The sequence below is a fragment of the Leuciscus leuciscus genome (genome assembly GCF_965113295.1).
Source record: "Leuciscus leuciscus genome assembly, chromosome: 7".
Lineage (NCBI taxonomy): Eukaryota > Metazoa > Chordata > Actinopteri > Cypriniformes > Leuciscidae > Leuciscus > Leuciscus leuciscus.
Window position 1 is genome coordinate 22,381,171 of NC_138731.1, and position 11,933 is coordinate 22,393,103.

The following is an 11,933-nucleotide window of genomic DNA, read 5'->3' on the forward strand; positions in this document are numbered from 1 at the left end:
CAGATCTCCTCAGAAAGATGAAATATTATTAATTTGAGAAATGTCGCTGTCAAAAGAGAGCAAAGTCGCCAAAAAGTCGCCAAAAACGTTGAACTCACTGGAGGCTTCTAACCTAAGCTCTGCTGCTGGTCATCAAGAGTGGCTAAGGCTAGTCAGTGATTGTTTTGGATCTGGAGACGTGTCATCCTCTGATGACAGCGACAGCCCTGTGGTATTTATCGTGTATGGATGTGAATGAGTGCAATTATTCTGTGAGTGTATTTATCTGCAAGGAGAATCCATTACAATGTGTTTGATTTATTTAAACCCAATATTTAACTGTTGGTATCTCCGTTATGAATATGTTACATTGTTATTGTCATCTAGATTCTAGCCTACACAAAGATATGATTGCATAGGCTAACATTATTTGTTCTCTGTTTCCTTGTCTCTCTGCCTCTCTCTCTCTCTCTCTCTCTCTCTCTCTCTCTCTCTCTCTCTCACACACACACACACACACACACACACACACACACACACACACACACACACACACACACACACACACACACACACACACACACACACACCCCCCTCTCTCAAGCAAAACTGTAGCACCTCTGTTCAATCTTTCTGATTTTAGTAAATGTTTGTAAAAGTGCCTTTTAAATTATTTATTCAAATAAATTTTTTTAAATAATTTGAGCTTCAGCCTGGCATAATAGCATATATTAATGTCTTTGGTCAAATTAAGCTGTACAATAAATAGTTCATCCCTTTAAATGCAATGGATTTTGAAAGATATCAACAAAAAACGGGCAAAAAACTTTAAACGCGATTTTCTCAGGTTTTCAATTGGAAAAAGAGGGCAGACGACCATAATTCAAATGTGTATATCTTTACAACCATTCAAGGTATGACTTTGACTAGGATATCAGTTGAAAGCTTATGGTCTCCTCTTTCCATTAATACCAAAATCTCAATTTTGAAGTTTGGGTCACTGTGACTCATTTTGCTGGATCAGGTCACATTTTATAAAACTTGGCACAAAGCATATTTTTCTTGTTGAAAAAAATCAATTAATTTAAATTCTATTTTTGATCTAAACAAAAATATATAGATTTAATCAAAACAAAAATTCTCATTTAATAAATATGTATTATAAATTATTTGTTTTCTCCAATTAAATAGATATTGATTTAATAATACAATTATTTCTCATTTTTAAAAATACAACTTAATAGAAATTATTTATTTTAAACAAACAAAAAGATATGGATTCAATAAAACATATTTCCCATTAAGGAACATTAATTAATCTTGTCCAAAATCAAATAAAAAAGACACATAATTTTCATTAAATCGATATTTATTAAATTATTATATACATTACTTCCACACATCCACAATTTCGTGTCAGATTTTCAACTTTTTCAACATTTGCGACAGACAGCAAGTCCCTCAGAACCTCTTGACCCTCAAGTATGATTCCAATGTTAGTGGGTATACAGCTTGTGCATCTCTGATGACAAAGATTTCCATGGTTTCTGCTTAAGAGTTTTTTCAGCCTCTTCCTTCTCCAACACCTGGAAAAGAATTTAGGAAGGAGAAAAGAAAAAGAATAAGGAATCAATACAGCTTGGGTTTCCCCCCAAATTAGTTTAAATAATACTAATACTTCTAACTAATTATAAAATTTACTCCAATTTGTTGTTGACATATAAATATAAGTTGCACAAACTTTCCAGCACATGGGACTCTGATTTTAGCTGAAAGTAATTGTTTCTATATTTGAAATTAGCCTTCAGACTGTTATCAGACATAGCCTATATCTGAACATAGTCTGATGGCTAAGTTTGAAGTGGACAGCCATATCTAGCATTTTCACATCTCTAAAGTAATCTGGCCTTACCAGGAAATCTTTGATGAGGTCCTCCACTGTTTCTCCCATATAAAGGATGAGATATTTAAGTGCTCTTTGTATCGGTGTCAGTATCCTGCATCAAGATAGTACAAATTTGGCATGAGGGTACATTATGGTCAACAAACTTTAGCACAATATACGTTATCAGTTGATATAATAATCATTATAATATATGATTCAATAGTGTGTCAATCCTATTACTAACGCCACGAAAAAATGTCTGCCCCCCCAGTGTCCTCTGGCTAGTAGCTGCTACTACACTTTTTTGAAAACCAACCGACATCAACCGATTGGCGCCAATGCAGCAATACTTCTATGCATACAATCCATAAATAAATTACCATTGTGAGTGTCGACAATCATACGTGTTAGATAACGTTACCATTAATCACAAGTGAACGTCAGTCCTTTTACATGTAAGTTAACTTTAGCTCCTTAGTTGTTGATCAGGTTTCTACGGTTTTAACCAGAGAACGTCGTTCTTATGACGCTGCATCGAGATAACGTTATGTTCAATGATTAAACGTTCACGTTAATTACCATTGTAAAATCAAAATAAGCCAGGGGTAAACGTATATGTTCCCTTTTGCAATCGGTCAGGAATTGATTAACGTCGACACATTAAGGTTAACTTGCCTAGTGTAAACTAAGCTAGCTAACACATTTTTAAACTAACGTAAGTTACATAACGATATCTAACAGATAAATTCGGCAGAGCAACATGTCTTGTACAGGCTTCTAAATATGCAGCAGCACATTTAAATTGTTTGTTTCACTTACTTCAGTTTATCCGCGATGAAATCTGATTCTCTCTGGAGCAGCAAAGTGATCCACGGCACGTAGAAGAGCGGTTACAGCGGTCTGCTGACGTGGTCGTTGTCGTCGAGAAGATTTGTGTTTAATGCCCATGCGCAATCCTGTGTGTAACCTTGAAATTGTACATTCGTCGAAACAAATATTTCTTATTTGAGCTCTAAATGAAAAATATTTATATTTAACTATGTTTTGAACGAAAAAAATATTATTTGAAAAATAAAACAAATAATGGTAAACTGAATTGAAAGACAAATTATTAATTGGATGAAGTACTGCTTGAAAACCTTTTTACAGTGTATATGACTCACTCGCCTTTTAGCGTTATTGGCGAAGGACTGTAACGCCTATAACCAATGCCATCATTATGTTTTGCAACAATTAGGTTGCGAAGGTCTTGAGACAGCTCTTTGCTTTTACCCATCATGAGATGTGTCTTGAGTGACACCTTGGCAATGAGACCTTTTTGTAGGCCATCATTTGGGACTGAACCATGCTGTTATTCATTTCCACTGACAGGGGGCTGGATTGCTTTTTAATTACTGTAAGTTTTCAGCAGTTGTCTTGGCTTTCCATGCCTTTTTGCGCCTCCCTTTCTTCATGTGTTCAATACTTTTTCCCTGTGTCATTTCCCATTATTACACATAACTTAATTTCTGAACTTATTTTTGTTTGTTTCTTTGTATGTATGGCTTACTTTGGTTGTTACCAACATCTGGTGAACATTTCATGTCAATAGCACCTTTGGAAATATATTTACTGAGAAAAATGATGACGTGTTCAATACTTATTTCCCCCATACGAGTGATAAAAAGGTGGCTAATTCGTATGAATTCGTACGACCTCACTCGTACGAATTCATACGAATTAGCCACCTTTTTATCACTCGTACGAATTCGTATGAATTGGTCATGAGATCATGTTGTCTTTAACCAAAAACGCTAACCTCCACTCCCCCTCGCAACAACGTCTGTTCTCTCCATATGTCTCGATGGACGGTGGTGCTAAATGGCCAAATGGATCCACCTCCATTTATCCATCGATCCAATCAATTCCCGAAGGATGAAATCAAATCCCGCTCTACATTTTTCTCATTCCAGAAGCCATTTCACTTGGATATACTGTACGTCATAGGGAAGAAAAGATTGCAAATTCCATTTCATGCTGACTTTAAGGTTTACCATTGTTCTTATAAAAGTATTTTTAATGCATTAATTATTCCTTTAATGCATTGTATGATCTCATGAATAATTGTATTTACAGTTATAATACTTTATAATACACACCAATAATATGTCACACCTTTAGAAAGGTGCAATTATTATGCATTTTAACGTTTTAAATATAATTTATGGAAAGATATAATGCATTGTAACATACATTATGAATACCTTTACAATGCATTATACATAAAGGCTTTAAGTAAAGTGTTATCAAATTTGCTAATATAACCACACCTTTAGAGTTTATATTTTAAACTTGGTTAAAGTTATTGTTCATGGTGTGAACAGGCCTTAATTCACAGCACCCTTGTTCCCCCTCAAAATAAAAACGGAAAGCTTGATCCCACAAACATTCACCCATAGTAGTGACCTCCCTAGGCCCATTCATCTATCCAGCTCTTTTCTCACTGTCACATAAAAGCATTAAACACGAGGTTGTACACTGTGATTCTCTCTTTCAGTCCTCTTCTGTTATCTGATGTCCTCCAAAGTGGCTAGTTCATCACAGGCTGAGCGTCTGATGCCAGAGACGCAGGGACAGGACCCCGGCCCTCCTCTGTCGACGTCACAGGCCGTAATAGAGTCATAAACCTTGAGGATCTGCTTGATTGAGTTGCATCAAACACAAAGAGGATGCTAATCTCATTATGCAGCTCCTTCATGTCACTCCTGTCCCAAACCCCTCCATTTTATGGGCTTGTGTAAGTTTTACGAGACATCATTTAACAATTACAGGAGCCTGTCTGTTTGACCTTAAAGGTTCACAACAAGTTGAGCTCCGTCAGCTGAATTTGCAACATACATTATTGCTGATTGGAACAGAACATCATTTTCACTTGTGCCTTTTTAAAAAGAATTGTGGTTACAATAAGGCACTTACAATGGACGTTAATTTGAAAGTATGTAGCCTACCATTTAAACACAAGACTAATTCAGTATATGCATTAATATGAGACTTGTATGATAAAATTGCTTAATGACCCTGTCTGTATAAAGTTAGATGCACTCTTTCCACTTTGTTGTCATGACAACGCTAGCCAGTACCAGAAATGAATGTTTTGCATTTATCTAAAGCACTGTTTACTACAGGAATTACTGCAAAATTTTGGATATCTAATATATAATTGTTATGTATGATTAATAGAAATGATTAATGGAAACACCAAGATGTGAAAATAATTTCAAAAAAGAAAAAAAAAAGAAAAAAAAATGCTTTTTTTCTATGATTTGGTAAATGAAGGATTTTTTCTAAAAAAAATAAAAAAATAAAAAATAAAAAATAAAAAATCTTGATGCTCATCAAAAAAGTAAATCCTTTGTTAAATGATTAACAAATAACAAATATTAAATCACCATATCAGTGTTATCTAAAACTAAAGCTATTAATATATATATATATATATATATATATATATATATATATATATATATATATATATTTATTATTTTTTGTAAATTAAATAAAGCTGAAATACAATTAAATAAAATATACATATTATGAAAAAGTAATAAAACTTTAAAAACAAACAAATATTACCAACCAGCAATGCAAGTTTGAGAGGTGGCGCCCTGACAAATCTCGCGAGAATCACGACTTGCTTTACGGCACGACGTCACATACATCAACAACATATGAAGCAGCCTCTATGGAAGACACTAGCACGCATTTCAGACGTGAATCATGGCAGAGTTGACAAAGACATTAATCCGGATACATTTGAAAACGGTGTTTTTGTTTATAAACGCTCTCCGTCCACACTAGCGTTTTCAGGCGTTTTCAGACGTTTCAGTGTGGATGAGAAACTTTTGAAAAATGCCTGGAAACGCTAAATTCACCTTACTGTGCATGCGTAAAACCCCACCAAAGATCACTGATATGATTCAGATGGAAAAATAAATAATGAAGTTTTCGCGCAATTCTTCTGATAGGATCATTTTATTTAGTAAAATATCTCACCATTCACTGATGCGGTCCAGGTCGCACGCAGTCACCATATGTTTGGTCTAAAATACAACTGGTCTCATGTTTTGCCGCAGGACAGCAAATGTGAGTAAATTCTGTCATCTTTGCAGGACTGTGATATGTAGAATATTTTTAGCAACAATGTGAAAGTGAATAGCACATAACAGTACTGGTATAAACATGAATATCTATTGGTACAATATGCATCACATGACTACATTTACGTCATCGTTTTTAAATACCACCGGTTTCACAGTCCACACTACAACGTGAAAACGGCGTTTTCAAATGTATCCACTTTGGAGTGCGTTTTCAAAAAAGCTTCGTTTTCATTAATAAAAATGCCGTCTCAGTGTGGACGGAAGGCCAAAACGGAGAGAAAAATTTACGTTTTCAAACGGAAACGTATTAGTGTGGACATGGCCAAAGAAAACGAAGAAAGCGCAGTTGGAAGAGTGCAGAGTGGTATTTCCGACAGTAACGTTAAATACAAGTACTCTAGGGGTCGCTGTTTGAGAAAAACGGAAACTGCATAGTGTGCTCTAGACCCATCTGACATTACATTTGTATTTTGCACCAATTTCCCTAGAAGCGATGATTTTGAAACAAAAAGTATTTTTTCAACTTAAATGGAAACAATTATTTTAGTGCATTAACATAAACACATTTTTTTAATATATATATATGAAGAGTTCAGATGCAAAAGCCTCTAAGTGCCATCTGAAATTTTCCTCTAGAATGATCATTTTTATCAAGCTTGTATAAGTTCAATAATTTCACTTAAATGTCAATGCAAATGACCTATTAATTGTCATTTAAGTGAAATTACTTAACTTAAATATAAAAGCTTTATAAAAATTATAATTCTAGAAGAAAATTTCAGATGCCACTTAGAGGCTTTTGTATCTGAATTCTAATGGACTGAGTATGTGGAAATCAACATTATACCACAAATGTTGCCGATAGAGCTTAACTTATCGAACTCAGAACATTCCTTTAAGATTCCATTAGAAAATCCTGGCTGTGGGTTTATGGACTGAAAGGAGAGTTGTGGGAATTTAGCAGTACCTGGCTATGTTGATGATGCATGTGTCTGGAAGGTATTTTATCTTGCATTTTAGCATAGTCTCATTTCTTATAGCATAATTGTAAATGATGGCCGACACGTCACATATTTGTAGCACACATTTTATTTTAGAGTCAACACAAATCAATGAGCTGCCCTCCTTGTGATAACCACAGACCAAGTGGCTTCTTTTGAGATCAATAATAGTGATTTATTGACTTTGTTGGTCTAACTGGATTTCTCAAGTTGCACTCAACATTTCCACCCAGCTCTGTGTCATACAAAGAAACATGAACAGAAATGTGAATTTATATTACATGGAAATATTCCTCAACTGAAATATTCTCATCTATCTCTCTTAACCAGTTCAGTGTTGACCTTTCACTTTGTGTTGTAGCAATCATAAGTTGTCAGCGTTCAAGAATTGCATTCACAGAGGAAATGAAAAGATGATAATCTTCTACAGTGATAAAATGAATCCCAGTGCAACAAGGACATTTTGGGATGCCGCTCGTCTGGATTCATATTGGGGGAAGGGAGTTGTAGTGTAAAATACCTTTACTTCTCACATGTGAATGTGAGAAAATGCCTCAGCGCAAACACTTTCTCTGCTCACCGTATACAGAAGCCTCTAGAGACCTGATAAACCAGCTCCCTTTGAAAATGCACTTAACATGTTCAGAAATGCAATTTTTTCCAAAACATGCAGCATTTTTCAAATCTAAGTAAAGCTTAAAGATGGTTTACCATGTCTATTTCACTTTATCAAAATTGTAACCACTTCTGTTAGGCCATACTGACCGACTTTTGCATTGCAATTTTTTAGGTAGGCACAATATTTATAGATGCATAGACACTACATGGCCAAAAATATGTGGAAATGAACAGGTTAACCTCCATCCATAACTATCAGGTGCATAAAATCAAGGATACAGTAATGTAACCTCTTCACACAAATATTTGTATACACCAGCAGCCATATCACCCTGTAGCCCAAGACTGGTTGCCCACTGAAGCTAAGCAGGGCTGAGCCTGGTTAGTATCTGGATGGGAGACCTCCTGGGAAAACCAGGTTGCTGCTGGAAGAGATGTTAGAGAGGGGGGTGCTCACCCTGTGGTCTGTGTGGGTCCTAACGCCCCAGTATAGTGACGGGGACACTATACTGTCAAAGAGCACCGTCCTTTGGATGAGACGTTAAACCGAGGTCCTGACTCTGTGGTCATTAAAGGTCCCATGACATGAAATTTCCACTTTCTGAGGTTTTTTAACATTAATATGAGTTCCCCTAGCCTGTATATGGTCCCCAAGTTTCAAAAAATTTTAATCGGTGTAAATCGAGCTTTTGCTATCTTTCTCTGCCTTTGAGAAAATGGAAGCTCAACCGGGCTGATCTTGAATCTCCTCCTTATGACGTCATAAGGAGAAATGTTACCTCCCCTTTCTCTGCTTTGCCCGCCCAGAGAATATTTCTCGCCCATGAGAAAATGAGCTAGGAAGTAGAACGCGCGCGCGCGATTTTAGTTTGTCCACGAGAGATATCATGGCTTTTGAGCGAGCGAAGCATAATTGCTCAATAATTGGATGTACAAATGAACATCGAATGGTCAATACAGAGCTGGGCTTGCTGAACGTCGGACAAGTAAGTCAACAAATTATATATAAGTGTGTTGCTTTACTGTTTATGGTTACCTAGCTTCTTACACGTAGAATGTGGCTGTCACATTAGCTATGCAGCTATGTAGTTACTTGCGCTAATGTAAAGGTAGACAGCATCAAGTTACACATACTGTAACGCGAGTGTTGTACATTTCTTTGTTATTTTGAATAACCGTTTTCCTGTTGGTTATATGGCGCGCACGTGATATCCGCATTTCAAGATCGCAGAGCTTGATGTAATTGTAATAAGATAAATTACAGACGTTACAGATCTCTCATGAAAAGGCAACAGTAGGTTCGCGTTAGCTACATGATGATAACTGTAAACCATCCGAATAAAGTACCGTATCCAGACATAATATTTTAAACTAACCATTCGGAAACGTCCTGCTGGAGCCGCTGAGTTGCAACTTCTTCATCCGTTGCTTCTCCATCTGGATCAGATTCTGGGTCAAACTGAAATGCTTGAACGACTGCGTGTCTTCGTGCCATTGCAATATATCCAACATAAACAAACATGCATGGTACCGTTGCGCAAGATGGTCAAGGCCACACCCACCCTCCACCTTGCGCCGCCTTTCTCCTCCTCATTAGTATTTAAAGCTACAGACACCGAAACGGCCCGTCTGAAGGAAGCTCATTCTGGGACTGGCTTGTAGTGGCTATAATTCTGCACCGAGGCTGAATTTTTGGAAAGAGATTTCAGATACAGTACTAAGGACCACTAAGGACTATATTAAAGCCTACAAAAAGTAGCATGTCATGGGACCTTTAAAAAATCCCAGGATGTCTTTCGAAAGAGTAGGGGTGTAACCCCGGAATTTTTTGTCCCAAACCCCAAATTTACCCCTTGGCCTCCGTCTATCATGGCCTCCTAATCATCCCCATATACTGATTGGCTTCATCACTCTGTCTCCTCTCCACCAGTAAGCTGGTGTGTGGTGGGCTTTCTGCCACAATATGGCTGCCGTCGCATCATTAAGGTGGATGCTGCACATTGGTGGTGGTTGAGGAGATTCCCCCTTCCATGTAAAGCGCTTTGAGTGCCCAGAAAAGTGCTATATAAATGTAACAAATTGTTATAATTATAAATTTTAGTAGAATGGGGCATACCGAAATTGTGTGAATGTACCGTTTTGCTCAAGCATGGCAGTTAGGTGTAGCCTGGTTAAAACCAGACCATTCTCAGAAGTAACTGAGTTATGGTCTGGCAAAGCTTCATTAATAACTCATTTCCAAAGGGGCGTCACCAACGGACGTCGCTCAAATGCCTCTGGGCTCAATTGGATAGACCTAAAACCAATCAGAGCGATCATCATCGTGTAAAGCCATATGCTGCGTCCCAATTCGCCTAAGTTACACTATGCCATAAAAGTATGTACTCTTTTTGTGAAGAAAAGGTATTTACTTTTGAATGTGTAGCAAAAAAGTAGGCAAGCTTTGGGACATACTACTTCGTCAATCGTCATCTTTATCGGACGGATCTGTCGTGTGCATCCTGTCACTTAAACTGCCCTGTCAATCATCTTGTCACAGTTAAAATCCTCTATTAAATCTCATTTAATTTCCTACCGTTTCGGAGAGAAATGTAGTAGCACGTTCATCTGCCAGTGGGTCTTTCATGGAGACTGTCCTCATGTGTTTGCAATTTGAATATAATAATGCATTTAAAAGTTGGTGCGCTTCACCAACGGACGTCGCTCAAATGCCTCTGGGTGCAATTGGATAGACCTAAAACCAATCAGAACGATCGTCATTGTGTAAAGCCCGCCCCAACGTTTCTGATTGGTGCCACGATTTCGACGGATTAGAAATCTGCTTGAATGGGCTCTTTGCCAGACTACTTGCAGAGCAAATCTAAATTTGCCGGAAGTTGTCTGGGTTTTCCCAGGCTAAGTTAGGTGTGTAAAAGCTGTGTCACAATGACAAAATGATCTGTTTCTGTATCTGCATTCAGATAGAACTGGATGTGGGTGGGGCTTAAAATGCTAGTGTGTCAAAATGAAAAGAAAGCCATTTTTTAGATGCAACTACTTCATTTATAATTTTCATTCCATTTATTCACTTTATAGTTTCCATATGCCTTTATAATTTGAATAAAAAATGCAACAGTGTTCTGTTTTCTCTCTGCAGGTGACTGCATTGTTACCTGCACTCTTATTGGTCAATATTGGCCCCTCCTTTCCCCTTTTAGACAGTATGATGTTTGAGAAAGGAGTGAGACAAAAGCATGTTATCTATCTTGTTTAGTCATATGTATTGGCTTCACCCACTTAACTGCACTGTAATTTTAGATTTTTTCATTAAGAATATTTATTTATTCTTGTACTTGTTGGATAATCAGTGGATTTTATCAATACATTTATTATTATTATAAGGTGAAGTCCATATAGATGGTTTACAGAGTGTGGTGTGGAAGAACTTGACTGGCTTGCACAAACCCAGACCCGAACCCCACTGAACGCCTTTAAAAAGCTAGATTATTTTCTCAACGTCCTCGTATAGTTTTGAAATTTGGGTGTTGACACAAATTACACATTTGTATAGCCATGTACTATATTACATTGGTTCTAAACTTTTTTGACTTCAAGGCCCCCCGCATTGTCCTTGACAATATTTGAAGGCCTGATACTCCCACACCCTAAAAAAAAAGGTTCCTTATTGGCATTGATGGTTTCATGAATAACCTGTGGTCTCTGTCAGGAGTTAGTAAGCAGCAATAAAGCACACAAGACAAGAATAGTGAACTTCATCTATTTTTTCACTCTTTCACTACCATTCTCCACACATTATGTCATTACACAACACTTCCTTACAACACTTTCAAAATAGTAGTCCCGACACAATTCAACCCACAAACACAACTCTCTCTCTCTCTCTCTCTCTCTCTCTCTCTCTCTCTCTCTTTTTTTCTCTCTTTCTCTCTCTTTCTTAGCGTTATTACCACTCATTTGCTGGGTCCGCTTCACACACTGAGCTCAACTCAACTTTATTTATAGAGCACTTTCAAAACCACAAGTGGAACCAAAGTGCTGTACAGAAAAATATAAAAGAGAAAATAAAAAAAAAACATAAAAACAATGCAAACATATGACATACACAGCTTACAAAGCACTCTGAAAAACACCCAATGAAGGAGAAGATTTTACAGACAGCGCAAGGTCATTCCAGAGCCTAGGAGCTGCAACAGAGAATGCCTGATCACCTTTACATTTTAAACGAGATCGCGGAACCATGAGGAGCAATTGATCATTTGAGCGCAGAGATCTACTGGATTGACAGCGACTGATTAAATCAGTAACATACTC

The 11,933-nt window shown here is 37.1% G+C and overlaps 1 long non-coding RNA gene across 1 annotated transcript; it reads right to left on the bottom strand.

The window, feature by feature from the left end:
- Positions 1–1,310: 1,310 nt before the first annotated feature.
- LOC309503605 lies at positions 1,311–3,004 on the bottom strand. Its single transcript, XR_014207774.1, has 3 exons — positions 2,684–3,004; positions 1,892–1,976; positions 1,311–1,565 (listed from the first exon to the last, which is right to left on the bottom strand). It is a non-coding gene; the product is annotated as an uncharacterized lncRNA (long non-coding RNA).
- Positions 3,005–11,933: the final 8,929 nt, after the last annotated feature.